The sequence below is a fragment of the Rhamphochromis sp. 'chilingali' genome, assembly GCF_963969265.1.
Source record: "Rhamphochromis sp. 'chilingali' genome assembly, chromosome: 14".
NCBI lineage: Eukaryota > Metazoa > Chordata > Actinopteri > Cichliformes > Cichlidae > Rhamphochromis > Rhamphochromis sp. 'chilingali'.
The window spans coordinates 14,626,800-14,646,353 of NC_137941.1; the positions used below are offsets into that span (position 1 = coordinate 14,626,800).

General features: G+C 40.0%; 1 long non-coding RNA gene across 1 annotated transcript; it reads left to right on the forward strand.

Moving 5' to 3' along the window:
• The first annotated feature begins 27 nt into the window (after positions 1 to 27).
• On the forward strand, positions 28 to 19,037 carry LOC308410091. The gene is made up of 4 exons (XR_013974127.1): positions 28 to 284; positions 17,727 to 17,779; positions 18,339 to 18,496; positions 18,990 to 19,037. It is a non-coding gene; the product is annotated as an uncharacterized lncRNA (long non-coding RNA).
• The last annotated feature ends 517 nt before the right edge of the window (positions 19,038 to 19,554 follow it).

Here is a 19,554-nt window from a genome sequence, read left to right on the forward strand (position 1 = left end):
AAGCAACGCTGCCTTCCGCTTCCCGGAGTCATCCCAGGCTCCGACTGTTGCTTGTGCTATCTTCAATAATTAATGCTAAGGCAGGCCACATTTTCCTCCTGCCAGGTTAATGTATTACGGCAGTAAAAAGAAGGCATCTCTGATCGGAGGCACACAAACCTGTTTAACTTTTGGATCCAGTTTTTACATGGAGAACTGCAGAAAAACCTCTCTATCAGCGGACCCTGCGGGCTCATTAGGAAAAAAAACAAAAGCACAGGAGCTTAGCTACCGCTGTGTTACACGTAAGCACATAGCTTTTATTTATTCATGTGTATTATATTCTATATCAATAATTAATAATCTGTTTTCTTGTTGATTTGTTTACAAAGGTTCATACAAGATATAAAACGTCCTCTAAGGGGAATTCAGGGGTTCAGTGTTATTACACTTATAAAAATAGCAGAAAAGCTAAATCAAAGTGAAAAACACTGTGAGCTTACCACTGTCTAAATCAATGACTGTATATAAAATATATTTTATACAGTCTTCAGTTCTTTGTGCCGTTTTTTGTTTTGTTTTTTTAATTTGTCAAGCCACTTAACACTGACCTATGAATCATTCAAGCTTAAAAAGGAAACCTAGCTCAGGGGATAAACCAGTCTTGTGTCTACACATAACAGAGAACTAAGAACCAATTTTAAATGATATCTTTAGGCATTTCTTTTACCGACATCTTGTTGTTAAAAAAACACATTTGTTACAATTTCTTCAGTCGAATCTATGAATACTGGCAAAGATAACACAGTTTTACAGGCATAAAATAGTATTTTTGCACCTACAAGGTGATTACCAAAAACTTGACATATCTCAGCATGGTGTGTACGGTGTGTCTTTAAAGGAAAGTGGGCAAGTAGAGGAACAAAGAAGAAATGCCAGACCTAAACCACTATCTACAGCAGACGAACAGTATACTTGTGTCCTTTAAAACTGGGGAAAAGTCCAGCAAATACCTGACACAGGACATGAGAGATCCATCTGAACCTCAAGTTGATCCATCTATTGTGTTTTTAAGGAACTGAAACAGGGAGAAAAGGCTGGGGTATTTAGGCCAAATTACACAACAACTGGACTGAAAATCGGTGGCAAAAGGTCTAAAGTCAAACATCGAAATTGGGAAATTTTTGGTGAAAATCACCAATAGTCTTTATGGAGAAAGAAAATATTAAGAAATAAGGGTGGTTAAAGATTTTTGCACAATACTGTACTTTGACCTCCTAAGACCTGGCGTCCACATATGTGGACATCACATTTTGGGATGTCTAGACCAAAATACCTAATTTTTCTCTACAAGGGCCTGATATCCACTTACGAGGACATTATACTGCCACTGTTCTATGAACATTTAAAACGAATGTCCTCATATGTTGATCTCATTTTTCTCAGAAACCAAAATTAGGTTAAAAAAAAAAAGAAAAGAAAAAGAAAAAAAGGAACAGGTAATTCTTTGTTTTTACATTCATCAGGTCCCAATCAACCCAAATAGCAAAGAAAAATTAAATATGCATGCCATGAAAGAGTTCGGGTCTTAGGAGGTTAAAATATGTGTATGTTGATACTAAAGACCTTTAAACCAATAAGATAAGAAAAACTATACAGTATATTCTCTAATTATTTGGCTGTGAAGGCTGCACGGTATGGTATATAGAGACTTTGCAGTCTGTTTTCAAAATAGCAATTAGTTTTCTAAGGTGAATTTAATTTATGTGGTGTAAGAAAGCAGGCTCAGTAAGTAAGTTAGCAAATCACCAGTGTATTCATGTCTGCATTAGGAAAAGTTAAATGCAAACTGTACATCTGGTCCTTTGTATTCCTGGATAAACATGTAGTTAGCAGATTAAGGTGCACAAGCAAAGTGACTATAGCTACATTTTAATGAATATGTTTAGTGGATTTAATCGATTCTTATGTACAGAGTTAGATTGTGTCTTCACCATCTGTAATTACCAGAAAATAACATTTTGTCAAGATTTAATTTTGGGGTTTTTTTGTGGTTCTGGGTAATCCTTATCTGCCACGCAAACAAACCATTAGTCAAACCAAAGTTGTGCTTGCTGTTATTGTAGGGAGCTGTAAGCATATATCAAGAGTTTAACATTGACAACCTGTGTGGGTTGCGTTTGATCGCAGTAGATTGATAATGGTAGAGAAACATAAGCAGATGGCAAAACCAGAAATTATTTACCAGTTTAATACCAGAAAATGCACAGAAAAGTCCTTCGTATCGGTTTAGTCTGTTGACGTGTAATAGATGATTTTGCGCTACATTTGTCATGTAAATAAATGATCTTCCCACTGTATGGTATGTGGGTGTGGAACAGATGTCGCTTCTCTGGGACTGCATATGAAGCCCAGGTATACACAGGCCCTGTGAATTGTTTTGTTAATTGCTATGCTGCAAATAAAATTAAACAACAAAAAAATTAAATAAAAAATACCTTTGTGCACATTTACCAGCCATTACCAGTGATTGAGTTGGGCAGAACAAAGAAAAACAATACTTGGATTCTTTATTAAATTTTTTAATGAATATTTAAATGAACATTTAATAGTATTCCCCCAGCCTTTCATGGCAGGTGGCCACAATCCTGGTTCTGGCAGGGTTTCTTCCTCTTAAAAAGGAGTTTTTTCTTCCCACTGTTGCCAAGTGCTTGCTTAAAGGATTTTCACTGTATTATTTTAAGGTCTCAACTTTACAATATAAAGGGTCTTGAGCCAGCTGCTGTTGCAATTTGGTGTTAAATAAATAAAATTGAATTGAAATGGTGTTTAATTGCCTTTTGCATTGAATTTTGTGGAATCACGTGTTTTGTTTTGTTGTGTTGTGTTTTTTTTGTTTTGTTTTGTTTTGTTTTAACTAAGTCCTTTGCTTTACACGACTCTCTCATGAAACATAACCAAAATAACTGAAACTGTGCTCTGCAGTGATGTGGATTAACATGACCTTGACTCTGCAAACACAGCCTATAAACATCTGTTGTGAGTCATGATCATGAGTTGGAGAAAGTCTGTAACCTCAGTTCATCCCACTCTGTGTAAGGTGTGTTTGTTCCTTGAGTGTGAAAAGGGACACGGTCTGCTGGCTGCCTGTTGTGATTATACCTGTTTTTGTTGTGTTTTATGTGCTGGACATTCTAGTAGAATGTGAGTCTTATATAACAAAGTCATTATTATCATTATTGTTGTTGGAATAATTAATAGTTTCCCTAGTATTTATTTTCTCTGCCCTTTGTCTCACTTAGACTTTTGTTCCTTAGTCCCACTGTGTTTCTTTGTTCATTGTTGGTGTTGACTGTGTTTGTTTCTTTGGGTCTTTTCATGTTTTACTTTGAAGGTTAGTTTTCCTGCATGGTCCGTTTCTTGATCATTTTCACCTGTCATTGATTGCATGTTCGCATCTCACCCTCTTCTGTGTCTAATCTGTAATCACATCATTAGATACACGCAAGTACCTGGTTGGGCCTTTTTTGCCTTCAGAACTCCCTCAATTCTTCAAGGCATAGATTCAACAAGGTACTGGAAACATTCCTCTGAGATTTTAGTCCATATTGACATGATAACATCACACAGCCATCAGAAGTTGGGTAGGTTTACTGTGGTCATAATACTGTGGTTTGCTGGGCTTGGTCGGCAATAATATTCAGGTAGGCTATGTGTAAATGATACTCACTTAATTAAGGGGTCCAAAGAGTGCAGAGAAAACATACCTGACAACATCACACCGCCATCATTAGCCTGAAACTTTGATGCCAGGCAGGATGGATCCATGCATTCATCTTGTTTATGCCAAATTCTGACCTATTAGCTGATAGGAGTGGCAACTGGTGTGGTCTTCTGCTGATTCGGTTTGCTGTGTGGTCAGCAATGCTCTTCTGCACACCTTGGTGTAACTTGGGATTATTTGAATTACTGTTTACTTATCAGTTCAAAGCAATCAGACCATTCTTCTCTGACTTTAAGATAGCGTTTTCACTCAGAAAAATGCCAATCGCTGGATATTTTCTCTCTTTTCGATCATTCTCACTTGAGATGGTTGTGTGAGAAAATGATATACTCAACGTCTTGGCAACAGCAACACCACATTCAAGATGACTTGAATTAACGATGTTCTTTGGATTTATTCTCTATCTCACCTGTGTTTTGAATTCCTGTTTACTTTATGGGCTTTGGGGTTTTTTTTTTTGTTTTTTTTTTAGGTCTTTGGTTACTTACCGGTTGGTTTACTAAGCCAAATCCTCTATGCCATATCATATCACATACACTGTAGTCCAGTAGTATTGTAGACTCCAGATGACAGCTTACAGAACGTTTGGACTGAACCCAAACCACCAACCTTTTTATTACATTCAGCACTTCCAGTAATGATTTTGTTGTTTCTGCAGTACCACATTCACTTGGTATTTGAGTATTGGTTGGACAGGATGAGGCATCTAAAGACATCAACTTGGACTTGATGACTTGCATTCTTGCAGTGTATTTGCAGCAATAGACACTAAAACCCTCTTTATTGTTGCATCAATTCTCACTTTATGAAAGAGGAATACTGATGAACTTAGGTGCCATTTTTAAGCAGACTGATCTATTCCTGTTTCCCTCCAGGCCTATTACACAAATGAAATTAAAATGATTAGCTTTTGAAACATTATCCACTGGCCCTCATTTTTGGTATTTCATTCACGCTCTTTGTGTACTACAAAATTTCCCACCATCCCACTTTTAACTCTTTAAACTCAGACTGGCACTCAGGTTTGTGTTCAGTGTTGATTTAGGCTGAAACTGCTTCTTATGCACTTTTGAGGTAAAGACCAAAGGGGCATTGGTGTTGGAGCTATCCATACTTTCTTACTTTGCGCTCTCCTGACGCCTTTAAGCGGCTGCCCTTCAACTGTAACATTTTATTTGAAAGTGAAATAGGTCCTCTAAAGAGATCAGACCACTTCTGCATGCTCTTCCCACATGAATTTCAATGAACTGCTGCACTTAAGCGGTTCAGCTCCACAGCCTCCTCCCTCACAAACTAAGTGAGCCCAGGAAAAACAAGCCTTGCAATTGGAGTAATTTTGTAAAAGGACGAATCGCATCACACTGTGACAGTAAGTGAGAAAGAGAATTATAAAATGAGACGCTCAAAATGAAATGCCAGCTTCCTTTTATTTTAGCGAAAACAGCTGTACAGTTTGTTGTTTTGCTCCCACTGTGCTGTATGTGGCGTATGACAGATTTCTATTAGTAACCCTGTGTCTCGCTCTGAGCTCATTACGTGGCCAGATGGGAACAACAATCACCTCCTTCCATCCCCACAGCTGTGACAAGGTCCTGACACGTCCACAGAAATAAGATTCACACAGTGGGTAGCATGCAGTCCTGTGTTTCTGTGCTGCGTTTCATCATGAAGGAGGGTGATTGCTTATGTTCTATCAAGTCGATGAGAAACATTGATTTGATGGTTTAGTCTCATATGTCCAATTGAAATTTTGACCTTTGTACCATCAAATGCCATCAGTAAGGTCTGCTGCTGGCTGAATGATGAACAGATATGCGTCTGCCCTATACTCACTCAACACGGTAACGATGTACTGATCCCTAAATCAATATGCCACATGGTTGTTTGTGTAAGATGGACCTACTTTGGCTTGAAGGATTCACTGTTTATATCTAGATACACTCAACAAAAATATAAACGCAACACCTTTGTTACTGCTCCCATTCCCCATGGGATGGACATAGAGACCTAAAATTCATTCCAGATACACAATATAACCATCCCTCCCAAACAGTGGTCACAAATCAGTCCAAATGTGTGGTAGTGGGTACATCTGCTATATTGAGATAATCCATCCCACGTCACAGGTGTGCCACATCAGGATGCTGATCTGACATCATGAGTAGTGCACAGGTGTACCTCAGACTGCCCACAACAAAAGGCCACCCTGGAATGTGCAGTTTTTTGCACTATTGGGGGTCTGGGGACCCAGAACCGGTCAGTATCTGGTGTGACCACCATTTGCCTCATGCAGTGCAACACATCATCGCATGGAGTCTATCAGATTGTCAATTGTGGCCTGTGGAATGTTGGTCCGCTCCACTTCAATGGCTGTGCGAGGTTGTTGGATATTCGTGGGAACTGGTACACGCTGTCGTATACGCCGGTCAAGCACATCCCGAACATGCTCAATGGGTGACATGTCCGGTGAGTATGCTGGCCATGCAAGAACTGGGACATTCTCAGCTGCCATCTGCCCTGAACAATGTGAACCATGATTCATCCGTGAAGTGCACACCTCTCCAACGTGCCAGACGCCATCGAATGTGAGCATTTGCCCACACAAGTCTGTTACGGCGACGAGCTGGAGTCAGGTCAAGACCCCGATGAGGACGACGGGCATGCAGTTGAGCGTCCCTGAGACGGTTTCTGACAGTTTGTGCAGAAATTGTTTGGTTGTGCAAACCAATTGTTCCAGCAGCTGTCTGGGTGGCTGGTCTCAGACGATCTTGGAGGTGAACCTGCTGGATGTGGAGGTCCTGGGCTGGTGTGGTTACACGAGGTCTGCGGTTGTGAGGCCGGTTGGATGTGCTGCCATATTCTCTGAAACGCCTGTGGAGACGGCTTATGGTTGAGAAATGAACATTCAATGCACGGGCGACAGATCTGGTTGACATTCCTGCTGTCAGCATGCCAATTGCACGCTCCCTCATTGCTTGTGGCATCTGTGGCATTTTGCTGTGAGACAAAACTGCACATTCCAGGGTGGCCTTTTGTTGTGGGCAGTCTGAGGTACACCTGTGCACTACTCATGATGTCAGATCAGCATCCTGATGTTGCACACCTGTGAGGTGGGATGGATTATCTCAATATAGCAGATGTGCCCACTACCACACATTTGGACTGATTTGTGACCACTGTTTGGGAGGGATGGTTATATTGTGTATCTGGAATGAATTTTAGGTCTCTACGTCCATCCCATGGGGAATGGGAGCAAAAACAAAAGTGTTGCGTTTATATTTTTGTTCAGTGTATGTAGCACCCTGGGATTTTCCTCCTTATGTTGCGAGTATTCCTACAAATCTGTTTGCATTAACCTAACTTGGAAGAAAATTGTCTGACTCATTTAGGTTTCTCAAGCAGTCCCAGAGAAACTCCTGAGTATTTGTCCACTTAAATTTCATCTTAAAGTAAAGGCTTTTTATATCTCGGCCTGAAAACTTCACTGACCCTTGACTGAATTCTGAGAACTTCTTCCTGCAGGGCATAAGAGTCTCTGCCACGAACAATTTCTTTGACAGACTTTGAAGGTCCTTGCTTGAAGCTGGTTACCATACTAATGCTAAGGGCTTCTCTGGTACAATACAGGTCATTTCAGCGTCTCAGCAGACCCTCAGTCCCTGTGTGAGCTGGAAAAAGGAAAGAAAAAACCCACTTATCATCCTCCCTGGCAGATTTCTGTTAATCTCTCCTCTTCCATGAGAGACGCAGTGGATTTGAAGCCACTGCATGCTGAAGATTAATCTCCATTAGGACATCTTAAGCGTAGAAGTCATATTTAAGCCTCATTAAAGAAGAATTCCATTTATTTTGTTTGTTTGTTTCTTTTTTTTTTTTTTTTTACCAAAGGCTTACCAACCTCAAAGCTGAGGCCCAAATCACTTTGGTCTAATTATTGAGCAACAAACGTATGAAATCCCAGTTTATCTTTGTCTTTGTGCCTTTAAGACATTTTTTCAAAAATGACAAATATCTTTATTTACTTTGCTTTTCTCTTTTTTTTCCACCTCTTTTTGGTTGCTTAATGCATGGCTGTAGCTAATTATTGATAGATCTACAAATAATTGTTTGATCAATTGCCAGAGCTGAAGGCAACATCTTAAAATGTCTGGGGTTTTTATTTGTATTTTTTTCATCAAAAGAGACGCCATTTGTTCCACGAAGTGCTTGAAAAACGATTTAAAACGATTAATTTTGAACAAAAAAGAAAAACCGCTCTTCTGAAGAAATAAATGTCAGCTGTTCAGATATCCGATGTATTTGCAGTGATAAATCGCCATAGTAAATATTTCTTAAGACGCTGTATCGAGAAACATTTGATAATGTGGATATTTTCACACACAAACTGAAGCTTGTGAGTATAAAACACATTAATATCCAACACCCAACAGCAGAGGCTGGTGCTCTGAGTTTTTTCAATAGTAGGAAAGCTCTATGTCTTCAGTATGCTGGTTGAATGCTTATCAGCTCTCCCAGGCCTAAAACTTTCCCGTAAGCAATACAGCAATTGAATACAGAATAGGACAATTTTTGCTGGCATATTTGTTATGGCCTATAATATCAAGTGCTGTTATGAGCAAGAATTAGAAAAACAATTTATCTCACTCTTTCGGCAGACTGTGGTTATGGGTGGCAGCTCTGCTTTTGAGTGACACAGTTTCAATCAACCTTCTCCCATTCTGTTTTATGACAGTCATAACTATCTGTCTTCATACTGTATGCTGTATGTGCAGCAGTCTAGCTGAGAAATAGTTGGCTCTCAATAAAGATTTAACAGAATAAATTGAAAATAATGTAAGCCAGAAGAGAGTTTTAGGGAGCGTGTCAACAGTCAGTCTCGTACGTAGACAGACAGCATTGGTGATTAACTGTCAGTCTATTTAAAAAAAACAAACAAACAAAGAAACAGGAGGGAGCAGCTTTCTCTTTTCTCATGGCAGGCGTCTGCAACAGTCAGAGGAAGCCAGTATGCAGGAAGTCATCTGCATCTAAATAAAGACCGCCAATGGCTTTGTCAGAGTCCATTAAGCAAATTGCCATATTTGATGAATGCATCTACCATCTCTTTTTGTACCACCCATTCGTACCAATCAGCCAGAAGCAAAAATGACTTTTGTTTGCTTTCCTAAACAGGGAGGAGACCCCGTGAAAAAAAGAGTCGCCTGAAATATCATTTTGATGCAAATTATGATCAATTTGTACGTTGTATGATGCGTGAGATGAGTTGCCTCATATCAGGTGTGCAATGAAATTCACTCACTCAAGGCTACTGAGACCTATTGTGATTAAAAATTGGAAATTGATGATCACTTTTTGCATGGATGCTAAATGAGACAATTATTACTTTCCCTTATTTAATTATTTATCCTCTGTGTCAGTTTGCACAAACAGCAAATTTTCCTCTGAGTGCTTAACGTCGTAACTTGAATGCAGCTATTTGGGTTTTTTTTTTTCTCGTTCTCCTCACGATTAAGGTGCTTGATTGTTCTTGCGACTCTGTGGCATCATTAGCACCAGGTCTGGGTTATCAGTCAAAGCTGAAACAGCTTCGGGTTAATGGCTGCACTCACTCAGTCTACTTATTCATCTCTGCTGCTTCCAGAAAGCCTCATTTCCTCGATCTGCAGCTCACTTTCCTACTTTCTGTCTTTTTCCAGCACTGAAAACAGTAATGAGAATCCTTTACATGAATCAGGGGTTTCTAATAGTCTTTTTACTTTCAGTTATATAATTTTTACCAAAATAAGGAAAAAAATAATAGTCCCTCTGTACCTTATAATCTCTGATATTGTGAAATATATGTTAATAGTTATTGCACTGTGACAAAACATCGCACAGCAATAGTAGGGCTGAAATGACTAGTTGATTATCAGCAGCTGATAGTATATTGAATTATAGTAAATTGAATGCCTTTTGACCGCTGGTCAGAAAAACATTGCATTTGACGACATCATTAAAGAAAATTATTTGGTAAATAGGAGAATAAAGAAGCATTAAAAATCATATGTTTGCACGATAAAATATATGGACGAAACCACTGAGCCACACCTCTGTCTTGGAATTTGAGTGTTTTCAGTCCCATTGCCACAGGAGTATGAAATATGAAATCAAGTGTCTAGCCATGCAGTCTGCCTTCACAAACATTTGCAAAAGAATGGGTAGCTATATAGAGCTTGTTTTATTCATTGAATAAAATTCAATGAATTCAAAGTCATTTTATGAAATGTCTACGCTCCTAGATCTTCCACAATCAACTACAGGTGGTATTTTTGCAAAGTGGGCGTGTTTAGGGACTGCAGCAACTCGGTCACCAAGTGCCACTCGTCAAGTGCCGAGGCACATAAAAGTTACAGACTTTCTGCTAACTCAATAACTGGAGATGTACAAACCTCCTCTGGCATTAAAATCAGCACTAAATGTGTGCAGCAGGAGCTTCATAGCAAGAGTTTCCAGCTTCATGATAGAATAATAACAAGCACCAGATGGATAGGTGTAAGCATGCTGCCACCGGCCCTGGAGCAGTGAGATCATGTTCTGTGGAGTGATAAGTCTCACTTCTCTATTTGGCAGTTTCATGGATGAGTCTGCATTTGGCAAATGCTAGGAGAGCATTACCTGCATGACTGTTGTGTCAACTGTAATGTTTGGCACAGGTGGGATAATGCCATGGGGTTGTTTTCCGGGGCTGGCAGAAAAAGAAGTTTGGTGCAGGAGGACTTGACTGGCAGAGCTCTGATCTCACCTCTGAGGTGAATTAGAATGGAAACATCAGTATCCGTCCTCACAAATGCTCTTCTGGATGAAGGGCAAAAATTCCCACAGGCGCACTCTAAAATCTTGCCTGTAGATTTTGAATGGGATGTCATAAAAGCTCCTGTAGGTTTAATGTCTCCATGTGTATGAAAAAAACACACAAAAGTGTCTGAATATGTTTCTTGCAAATCTGAGGTCAAGCTTAAAGCTATGCACAGCATCATCAAGGAAAAACACAAGAAGCACAGAGTTGTGAAATTTAAATCCAAGTGTTACATCCTGAAGCTACAGATTAATCTTTGCTCATCTCACCTCCAAAGGTGCCATCAACATCCCAATACACAGACACACAAGAGACTATCAGGACCTCCAGGAGTCTGGCCAACATTATATCTCACATGTGCCTTCAATACTGATAATTCAATGTGATACCTTCTCCTGGTTGGAGGACAAAAAGCCCTACGGCGGCAGCAGAGGAAGAGAATAAGAAAAAAAGAAGTCGTCAAATCAGGCCAATTAAGTGGATTACGAGTTATCTGCAGCACGGCGTGTAATTGGTTTTGTGTTATCGTTGTAATGTCAGATAGGTACTAATTGAAAAGCCAGTTTATTAGTGGGCTGACAGTCTGCAGAGGGTTGGGCTGTGGTTTTAAAGGTCTTGTTTCAGATAGCCTCCCAAATGATTATAGATAATAGGCTGCTTCTACTGAAGCTTGTGGTGCTCTGAGATCCAATCCCCATTCCTGTTTTCTGCTGACTTCATTCTCCTTTCGCTCCAAGTCTCGTGAGCATATAATTTAATTTTGTGGTAATAACGTGTTTTATTCCGATGTTAAGATTTTATTTGCAGTATCATGCACTTCTGGGTTTTTATTGCGCTCTTACAGCAGTGTGCTTACAGTACTGTACTTGGCAAAAGCAATATGTCTGACGCTACTGTGAGTCATGAAGCAAAACACCAGAGTCTCTGCAGTCTTATTTTGTGGGATTTCTGTACAAGCTAGAGGGTAGTGTCTTGATGCAACCACAGCATCCGAAAAACAAATGTGTTCGTTCATACAGACAGTGCAGACTTCAAACACTATAATGTGGTTGCCAAGGCTTCAGATTTTTGGCATACAGGTCTAACATGGCAGCAACTGATTTACGACTGCCAGACCTATTTGGCAATGACCAGGGCAGGAGAATAAAAGATGAAAAATGCCTCTGTCTAAACTCAAATCACATAATCCTAAAATCTCAGATAGGGCAGCAACAATTGTGAGCTGGGACTGAAAAAAGCCTCTGCGGAGGCTGAAGATAAAGAGTACCTGCACAACTCTTTGTCAAACCACAGAAACGTCTTTTTTGTAAAGAATGACTGGATGTGGTTGGACACACTTACAGGGATTTCTCAGAAGTTGTGAAACCTAATAGTGAAGGTTCTCCATCGAGTCCTACGATTCTGCAAATGGCACAAAATGAGCTGTGAAAACGGAGCATGAAGCTAGGATCTTTGGCATTCAAATGGAGAGAGAGCTGAGGTGTTCAAACTCCAGCTATGCTCCATCTTTCATGTCTCGTATCTGCAAACCTCTGAGTGCTGTTGCAGGAACTGAGTGTATAGTGACCAAAGAAAATGATATACCCCGACAATCATCTGCGGTCGACACAGTCTGACAAAAAACAGGACTGTTTGGATGGTAGTGCCCACTTTAAGCAAGCAGGCTGCTGAGCACTGTAGCACTCCTGCTGCTGGCTCAGTTTTCAGCGTTGATGGGTGCAGATGGGCTGCATGCAATTTGGCTGTAAGGACAAGAAATGCCATGGAGGCTGCTGATGCATGCAGCTAGCAAGCATGCATTATTCAAAGACTGAATGCAGAAAAAGAAAAAAAAAAGTGATGTCTGTCTCATAGTTGGCGGATGGACTGCCACAACGAGTTCTCATAGTCAGCCGTTTCCTCAACAGTGCTCAATCAGCAAAAAGAAAGCTTTCGTTGAAATGGTATCCTTAAAAAACAAACACTAGGCTGGGATAGTGATGCAGCCAGTTTCTGTTCACCTCAGAGCAGAGAGCATCTATTCAAAACATCAGCAGTAAGTGTCAACTACCATTTAGGGTGTATATGTGGAAAAGGAAGGTTATTGAATTAGCCTTGTCTGTAAAGTGAATTGGAATTGATTGTCACATTCACTTTGATTCTGCCGGGCATGCTTTTATCACCAAACAGTGCTCGCAGCAAACCAAGCATCTGTAGGCTGAGCTAATCTTCTTTGCTTCAGTGCTGAAAGCGACCCTCCACTCCATAGTGCCACAATCACAATAAGACTGGTTTCAATAGTGACATCCGAAGATGAAGGGATATGGCTGAATCCATTTAAGAGCCCATGGGGCCTTGTGATTTCAGCTTTCTGCTTCTAATAGATTCAGTTTCAGTCTGAATTGATTCAAGATGCTAAAGAAGCTTTCTGGCAGGTGATGCTAATCCAGAGCATAAAATGCATCAAGCACAACCCAGCTTGCCTCTGTGTTATTTCATGTATCTGCTGGTGGAGAAATGAAACACCCCATGCAGATAAAGAGGAGCAGTGAATAGCCAGACATCCAGTATATTAATTTCAACAATGTAGGGTTTCATATTTAGGAAGATTTCACTTTTCTAGCATCTCCAAATGCATCTGCATATCACTTTAATGCATACCAGCTGGTATTTGCTATGTGATTATTAGGACCAAAGGGGTTACTATTGGCAGTCAGGGGACTGAAATGTCAAAACCACAGGTAGATAAAAAGAGGAGGACAGTCAAGCCCCTCAGATGCTGAATGTCTTCACTAGCTTTTTTGTAATTCCATCTGTCTGCCATTTACTGCTGGGCAGGTAGTGCACATCAGGTTTAATTGAGCTTTTTTTTTTTCCTGTGACACAGCTGTCTGCTTTGGGAAACGAGGTGGTGCTGTGACAATGAGCCACAACAGCAAAGTTGCAGGCTGTAAAACTCTGAGAGAGCTACAGGGAACTGCAGAGTCGGATGATAATTCTCAGTGGAATCGTCACTTCCAGTGAAATCCTTCACATTACATACAATGCAATCATTTCACCCACTGTTAATATAGAATATCTATCAGAGCAGCTTTAAGGCTGTGTTAGATTATATAAGGTGTTGCCAGAACAATGACTCCACTAAACACTGCGTAACCCTACATCAAGGTTGCACATTTATAAAGAATATGGACTTTTATCAGAAAGTATAATGTCTAGCAGACAGTTTTAGGGCATCACAGGTTAATATAGAGCTCATTTGTTCTGAAATAGGTCTTGTTTAACGGTCTATCTCACAGAGCAAAGAGCTTTTATCCTGGCAATGAAACATAGTATTAAAGGTTTAGTCAGGTATCGCTGCAGCAGATGCTGAACTAAAAATGCTGCGTAGCTTTATGATGTAACAGATTTTTGAACCTTGTTGTTTCTCAGTGTACCAACATTTTGCTTTTGTGTATGCTTGTGCCTCTGTTTCTGTCTCACAAATAACATAAAATAACAAAGAAATCTGACAAAATTCTGCAAAATCCTAATCCATGAGTTTCAACAGGTTATTAGAGTAGATTTATTTAATTTATTAATAACAAATATAATCTTAATCAATAAGGAATTAATCTTATCGATTGTAACCTACAAATGAGAATACAAAATATTAGGAAAACGTTTAAGGGCAATCCAGTCTAGTTAAGTAAAATCACTTAAGCTTTATGAACTCACCAACACAAACTGAGGATACAGATGCTTAAGAAGAATTTAGGGTAGAGCTGTTGCATTTCTTTGCTTTAGATTTTACATGTGTACCTAATAACTATTATTTTCTCTGGCAATAATGTATAGCAAGTGTGACATATAAATTTCCTGTAGTTATTACTATTACATTTATGCCCTCAACACCTTTTTCAAATTGTTTATTTGACCTGCTTGTTTGAGCACTCTGGGACTTGTGAGATTAATACCTCAGTGTTAAATCTATGCTGTATTGTAGCTGCAAACCCTTCTGAAACCCTATGTCGTAACTGTGGACAGTGTAAAAGATGGACGTAGCTTCTGGGTCTGAAAACTAAATCCAGTGTGTAAGTGCTTTAAACTTGGATTCTTTTTAAAGGGGCAACACATGGTGGAACCTGTGGTTGCAAAAAAAAAAACCTCCGGTCCTACAGAAGTGGGGGGGGAAAGTCCTCTGCTGAGCTGGGATCTATGTAAAAAATTTCCTGCTGAGTTTACAGTCTTATACATTCATTTTCAGCCATAATGTGTAAAACACGAGGAGCGTTTTTGTACATTTTGGTCACTCTAAGTGTCAGAAAGGAGGTGGTTCACAGTTATATCTGTCCCCATCGTCACATCAAGTCTCCATACACCCAGATGCTGATGGTGAAAATGTTCTCATGGTGTCACAAAATAGGGGGAGGTGTCTGGATAACTACATCCACCATTAATTGTATTGAATCATTTAAAAGTTTAATATTCTTTCTTGATCTCTTCTTGTTGTTAACTGTCTGCCCAGCTTTTGCTCCTGTAGTGGTGTTGTGCATTGTGGGTTTCAGAGCTTTTTTGTCTGCAAACAGCTTCCTACTGCAGCCAAGTATTGAACCAAACAGTAAAGTTGGGACATCCAATTAAGCTGAAACTCTTTATCAAGCTTCGCCAGGTAATAATTCTCTGTACAAACAACCCTGTTCACACTTTAACAAGGCTGATTATTGTCGCTCTTAAGTAGACATGGCCTCTCCTGTGTCTCTGTCTCAGTGAGGAAAAAACCCCACAGACTTTCTCTTAGTGAAAAAGTTAGATTGTTCATTAGTTTAGTGGCTCCATAGCAGGTGGTACCATCACCTTGGGGGTTGTGTCATGATCAAAATCCAACAAATCAAACCTGCTGTGTTGAACCTCTTGCAAATAAGGGAGTAAATGAAAGCAGCTCTATATTGTTCATTAGTTTCTATTAGTGGGTAAAAGTAAAATAACCACATCACATCAGTGTTTAACAGCCTGTCCATCAGCAGTGTAGCATGAAACTAAGAATAAGTGTTGCAGTGGCTGTGGGTTGGGTTTGATGCTCTTCCTGAACAACCTCCCCACATTTGATGCAAATGTAAGCATTTTTGTGCCTAACAATTATTATTTTAATGATTAAATAGACACAGTAGACATCCAACTTGTGTTAAAGTTGTCTCATTTCACATCCTGCTTCAACAAAACACCCCGTGTTTATTCAAAACGCTCTGAAAGCACCAATTCAATGAGGATTTAATGTTAATGTGTATTTGTGCTCTCTGAGGCTACAAGCTCTGTTTGGAAGATTACCGACTGACTATTTATTATCACACAGAATGACAATCAAGCCTTTTCAAAAAACATCTCTAGCTGATTGTCTGAATATCGCTGAATATGGTCTGTCTAAAGAGCTTGTCCCTCTTGAGCCCAGCATGCTTCCTGCCTGCCCTTCCTCCTCTCCCCTCCTCCACTCCCACCATCACATCCGCCTCCAGCGCTCTGAACTCTACATCCCTGAAAGTTCAAGGGAAAATCAGCCGCCATCAATCACTAATGCAAATGAGGAGAGCAAGCTCTCTGGAGCAGCTTAGCCTGTTGAACATCACACAGCAACAATTAAAACCCCTGAAAGCAAATCATCTTCAGTAGACCACTAAATGAAAAGAGCCTTCCTTTCAAGAGTGCTCAATAGTGGCAGGATTTTCAAAGGCTCTTGCCCATGTGTGCAGTTTAATGATGAAAGTCAGGATGGGGGGCTGTGACGGAGGGAGACTGCACTCTGTTCGGCAAGGTTGTTACCATGACATTTGGTGCAACATCAGACTCAAGAGGATCCTATAACATGCTATTACAAAGGGTCATTCTTATTTAGATATTCACATGCTTTCCTGCTCCTCCTGGATCCTACCAAACTGTTTCAGTGTGCCACACATAACCCAAAACTTTACTAATTAAGAGAAGTACCTGTAAGGACAATTAGATTTCAGTGTTTTAAGTCTGGTAATTTCTTTAAGTGTTTGACCTTTCTGCCTTTGCAGGGAAGTTTGAGAGCAAGGTAAAACACTCCTCACAGGACTCTGGCCGTAACTAAGTAATTAAAAAGTGCTCCACTAGGCTCTAACCTTATTATTCCAGCCTTTGAGAAATATCTTCAGATGTTCTTAAGCACTCCTCAATGGATCTCGGTGAGAAAGCCTATTGCAAAGGAGGGGTCTGAATATATTTTACCTTGTACTCTGTGACATTTTGAAATCTAAAAGTCATTCTTATTAAGAAGAGCTTTGCTTTGCATCCTGAATAGCGGCTTTGTTCTCCCTAGCTCCAGGGAGCAGCATGTTTTTCATGCTGACTTCCACTCACTGAACCACACATGATGCACAACACATAATTACCATACACAACATGTTGACTGTGTTGTCTGGGGGGGAAAACAACGCTCTAAAACTGCGTCCAGACAGCGAGCAATTAGCTTGTCAAGCACCTCTTTGAAGCTGACATTTGGTCAGTGGACTCCAGGCTCCAGTTGCCTAGGTAACTCTAAAATGTGTTTACTACCATGTCACAAGTCAATCAGCAGTATCATGCGGTCTCATTGGTAGTTGCTTCAATCACTGGCTTAGAAGTTGAGAACAATTTGCACTGCTAGCATTTTTTTTTTCCCCCGCCCAAGTTACTTGAAGTCACTTGACTTTCAATGAATTAATGATACAGCCACTCATAGACACAACAATACAATAAAAACTGCAGTTCATTTTGAAGCAGGTGAAGGTTCTAGCTTCATGGTGCCCCTTGAAGCATGCCTCAAAAGCAATTCCGCCCTCATAAACGCCTATGCTAAAATTTCCAACTTTCCAGCGTTACAAAACATGTTTACAGCCTGGTACAAAAACTGTTTTTAGCCTATCCAGTCTTCAAGTGATGACGTATGAACCCTGCTTATGGGGCCAAACCACTCTACGCGTTTATTAAGGCTGTTGTGTTTTGAAAATGTTTTAATGCTTTATATCTTGTTTTATTTAATCTGAACAAGCTGTCATGAAAGCTTTAACTGGCAGCTGCAGTCACAGAGAAGCTTGCATAGCTCTGTTTGGGAATGGCAAATATGACAGGGACACTGCATTAACTTTCTAAAACCACGATCGACTGTTTCAGACTGACAGCGTGAGGTGTTCCGCAGTAAATTGACTCACCGCCACACTTTTTCGGTAAGTCAAATGTTTGTTTGTTACATGTCTGCAGGCGGCATGATTTCTTTCCCTCTCCTTTTGTTTGCTATTTCCTCAGGTACACAGACTGCAGGCTGGTGTCAATTTGTGGATCTCCAGCTAATTAGAGGAAGGGGGCTTTGATTGAACAAACTATGAGTGCACACCTTGATAAGGAGACTCACCTGTGGTTAGGGTGGCTCTCTCTTCCTTGCGTAGAATTGTTTGGCACATGTGTAGAGTGCCTCTGGTGTATTTTTTTTGTTTGAAGGTTGTGGTGGGAGTAAAGAGGACTAGGTAAGTCTGGGGAACCCATACACTTACTCACATAGAATCTTTTCTTTTAGAAACACTAGGTAAGTAGGTTGGTGCCACCCATGTAATTTTGAGCTTGTTTTGAGTTGAGGATTAGGGTCCCCCCCCCCCCCCCCCTTTTTTTTTTTTTTTTTTTTTTTTGGCACAACCTAACTGTCCCTTTCTCCCCCACATTTGTTGTATGAATTTGGGTTATTGTTTTTGTGAGAAAGCTGCCATTTAACTTCTTTCTGTTTATAAACAGAAGAAAGAAGAAGAGAAATAACAAGTTAACACAAACCAGTGACACACTCCAGGGCCTGATCAACCCTGGCAGGGCCTCCTTGGATGAGGGTGTCTAGTGATAATGGTCGAAACACCCGATGAATCCAAGGTCCACTACTGACTATGTGTCCCAAACTGGTAAAGTGTCTTGTCTGCTTTTCCTCATAACAGCCATCCTTCAAGATTTTCTCCATTTAAAGCAATGCATTATCAGGGACTGTAACATCTAGTCCTTTTTACTGAATCGTTTATAACACTTGTACCAGGTTTCTGGAGTTGTTGTGTTACCCCCTCCTGCCCTCGAGGAGGCATAACAGTGTTTGTAAGCTAATCAGTAACCGATGTTTTTAGCTAGCTAGTTTAGATGAGCTGTTGGGGAAAGCTGTGTTTGTTAGCTAATCTGTACACATGAATGAATTTACCCCAAATTTAAAAAATAAATAAATAAAGTATTCTGAGCTGTTGATTAAAATCAGTCCTATAGTTCAGACATTAGCTCTGCTGCTTCGACTGAATGTGCATTACTCCATATAGCTTACATCCTTTGAGAGAAATACTATGAAGCATACATATATGGTGTCCAGTACTGAGGCAGCAGTTTAAACCTTTATACGCTTCTGTTTTCCTGCAGATGACCACTGTGCAGTAGCACAACTGAACCAGGACTGGAAACCTGCCCTATCATCTCATCTCAAAGGTAAATATTCTACTAGATAATCTCTTAGTATATCAGACCCCTTTTTTTTTTTTTTTTTTGTAAAAGCTCACATCAGAACAATAGAAGTGAAAAATGTAAGGGCAAATCTTCAGAACCTGAAGTGGGTGAGGACAGGGAAGAATCAGTTTTATTTCACATTTGAAGAATAAATTTCACATTTTCAGTTTGTGATGAGTCTTTCCTTTGTGATTACAGGAGTTGCCCTCAGATTCAGACCTCAGCATCACCCAGTGACCACAGAACAAACAGCTTATATGTTCACTCTTTGTAGTAACTCCAAAATTAAACGGTGCAAAGGCTAAATTACTATATGATGTACTGTCAGTGGATGCTGCAGCTGTTTTATTGATAAAGTTAAAGATGAAAAGTTAAAGGGTTTAATCATCCACATAACTGGTGTCACTATATAGGAGCATAAACAGAACCTTGGGGATTAATAAAGCTCCTGATCTCAGACCTGCACAGCTTCTGTTTTTAA